Here is a 3737-nt window from a genome sequence, read left to right on the forward strand (position 1 = left end):
CTATTTGTTTCAGCAGTAGTACCTGGGTCACCTTAAGCTTTCAGTGTGTTCAGCAGACCATCTGCACTGGAGTCACTGGGGGAGCCTTGTTAAACATACAGTTCCCAGACTATCCCTCTAAAATCGAAGTGAGAAGACCTGAGATAAGAGCCAAGAATCTGCATATTTGATAAGTACTTTAGGAAATTCTGAAAACACTTTGAGAAACACTATCTTAGTCCACCGTGACTCTCAAAACATCAGACACTTCATGATACATCAGAACATCAAAAGATAGCCCTCGTCACTGAAAAAAATAGTTGCCTACAGCTCAGATTTTTTAAATGCCAGAAATATCTGTCTTTGCCAAAAGGCACCAGTTGTCATGGTCAATTGATCATGCTCTTCTAAATTTTCTGTTCTCTTTTAGTCCTTTTGATATTTACATATATTCTCTCTGAGTCACTAAAACTTATGGTCTGTAATGTGACTAATACTCTGGGAATATTTAATAAACCCACATGAGCAATTACCATGAAGCTTATTTGAACATACACTTCCCCAACTTCTGCCCCTGAAAATACCTTGTACTAGTCCACTCAGGAATAAAAACAGACCTGGCTGCCCTCCCACAGCAGGGACCTGTAACTCTCCTTTACCGGGTCCATTTTGGCTTTGTTAATTAGGCTGACTTCATCAGGAGAAGCGGTCTGGCCATCAAATGTGTGTGCAGATGCTAGGTGGACAGGGAGTCAGCCATTGCCAAGATTTCAGGAAGAAACAGAAGGATGGCAGTCCCTCTGGCAATGTCTCATCCACTCCGGTGACCCATGGAGAATGTCTACCCTCCCCGCACCCATCTGTTGATGACAACTAATTATCTGAAACTCCTTTGGGGTTTCCATCAGGAAAATCCTCAACTCTAATTAAAAAGACAGGTAAATGAGAAATCTAGGCCCATGATCTAGGTTAGAATATCTTCCTCAAGTATTTAGAGGAAGATGAAGATGACTAAAAGTTGTCTAATGTAACACAGATTCCCTGTCTCTTATTTGGTTACCAAATAGCTTCCTGCTACCAGGTATAGTAGATTAATATATACTATTCTAAAGCTGCAATACCTTTTTTTCATTTTCTGAGACAGGGTCACACTCTGTAACCCAGGCTGGAGTGTAGGTGGCATGATCAGAGCTCACAGCAGCCTCAAACTCCTAGGCTCAAGTGATCTTCCCACCTCAGCCTTCCAAGTAGCTGGGACCAGAGATGTGGCCACCACACCTGACTTGTTTTTTTTGTTTTGTTTTGTTTTTTTCAGTTTGTAGAGACAGGGTCTTGCCATGTTGCCCAGGCTGGTCTCAAACTCTTAGGCTCAAGCAATCCTTCCGTGCTGGCCTCCCAAAGTTCTGGGATTATAGGTGTGAGCCACTGTGCCCAGCCCTGTAATACTTGACAGTATGAAACTGGCTTTAGCAGGAAAAATTCAGAGCAAAGGAAAACTCTCATGAGTCAAAATGTGGTCTTCTGCCCTGTGTCCAATAACACATGCTTCTCTGATATTTCTCATAACACTTGGTAGCGCAAGTTCTACTTAGAGGATGAACCACTGAAACACATAAAGCCCTTTCCTCAGTTATATAACGAAACACAGAACTGTAACCATAATTTATTACCACACACAAAAAAAAGGAATTTACATATTTTTAAGATTTGTATTATGTAGCAAACTGAATGGAAGGGCAACTGAAGCAAAGTTTCACCAATGCCTGCAGCTGTTTGCCAAACACACAGCTTTGTATCATCCAACAACAGAATGTTGCTCATCATACCATAAGCCTAAATTATACTAGACCAACTTTATAATTTTCCGTCTATCCTACCTTCTTAAACCTACCTTTCACTATAGTTTATTGTGCAGTTACTTTAAACTCTTCATTAGATTGTAAGCTTCTTGAGGATAATTCCTATATGTAGTCATTTCTCAATGTCCTATGCATCCAGCACAGTGATTTAAACTCAGTGAGATGTTTGCTGCATTGAATCATGTGAACAAAAACAAATCACAACTGAAACCCTCTGCAAGAAGGCAGTCACAAAGAATCTTTCCTAAAAACTGTCTTTAATATTTTAAATTTCATGTTTTCTGGGTTGGCCTACTTCAACAACTGTTTACTAGTTTAATCATTCCCCCCTCAAGCTCATCAAACTAAATACACGATATTTGTAAATTTTCCTGAGTTTAAATTATGCCTCAATAAAAAAAAATGTAATAAAATTTTAAAAAATAGGTAGGTAAAAATCTCCAGTATTGAGGTTGTGCAAAGAGGATAAGTATTAACCTTTAAAGGCAATACTTTGGTGGAAATCATTAGAAAATGTTATTTTTGTTATCTTCTAACAAGTGAACTAATATAAAAATATGGTTTTAAAAAAACAGCTAATCAAATTTATCCCACCCCCTTCACATAATCCTGTCTGCCCAAGATAATTAACAATCTTAACTTTTCTTTCTGTTTCTACTAAATCAGTTGCTATGCTATGCTGGAGATGTAGCAATTATAGCTTGGAAAACAAAGGTACGGGAATATGCCTTCTTGAAACAGTTTCTTATTTCTCCCATTTTTTGGTCATTTGTTTTACTCTCATAAAATAAAACCAAGATATTTGCTCCTTCTTATTCACCCAACCCTTTACTCCAGAACTCACCTGTGCCAGAAATGTTATTTATCCTGCCCTTTCCTCCCCTCACAGCCTCCAAAGGCTGGCAAATTCTTCCTAACAGCCCCTGTTTTCAAAAATGCAGCTGGCTGTAGACACTGTCAGTCTATTTGTATGGGGATTTCTGCCTAAATGCCTTTAGCTAACACTGCTGGCCTAGCTTCTGATAGCAGTGTCCTTCCAGTGGCTCAGTTCACACCTTTGTCCAGTTCATATTCATGTTCCAGTTCACACAATCCTTCCTTTTCCAACATACAGGTACCATTTGAGAACTGAACAAATAAGCAAAATGAGAAAACCGACGTTTAGAATGACCTGCACAGAATCACAAAGTCAACAATCAAGGCAGTGGTTCTCAATCCTGGGAGTCATCACAATCCCCTAAAACTACAATTGTTCTTACTTAAATCCTTGTTTAAACACATCTAAACATGAAAACACAGTCTCCAGAAAATGAAATACAGAAATGTATTTCTGAGAAAAATCAAATTCTCAGAAATGAATAAAGAATGATTATTATCTACTGGAAATTCTAGCACTGATAACCTTTAATAGTCGTGAACTTACCAGAATTGGCCAGATTCAGAAATGGTTTTTATTTCACTCAGACTCCTAAAACCTATATCCATTCCTTTATTTGGTCCTACAGATTCAGTACAGAACTCTAGGGGAACAAGTGGATTCCCATTATGATATAACTTATAATTCTCCATAGAAGAAATCAAATTTTATAGTATTCACAACCAAAAAGTATATGTCTAAAGTGATCTGTCTCTGCACACTGTGCTTTAATATTAATGTAAAAACAATAATTCTGGCCTGGTGCAGTGGCTCACGCCTACCCTAGCACTTTGGGAGGCCAAGGCAGGTGGATCACTTGAGGTCAGAAGTTTAAGATCAGCCTGGTCAACATGGGGAAACCCCATCTCTACTAAAATTACAAAAATTAGCCAGAAGTGGTGGCACACACCTGTAATCCTGGCTATTTGGGAGGCTGAGGGAAGAGAATCACTTGAACCCAGGAGGTGGAGGCTGCAATGAGC

The sequence above is a fragment of the Mandrillus leucophaeus genome, unplaced genomic scaffold (genome assembly GCF_000951045.1).
Source record: "Mandrillus leucophaeus isolate KB7577 unplaced genomic scaffold, Mleu.le_1.0 Scaffold699, whole genome shotgun sequence".
Taxonomy (NCBI): Eukaryota; Metazoa; Chordata; class Mammalia; order Primates; family Cercopithecidae; genus Mandrillus; species Mandrillus leucophaeus.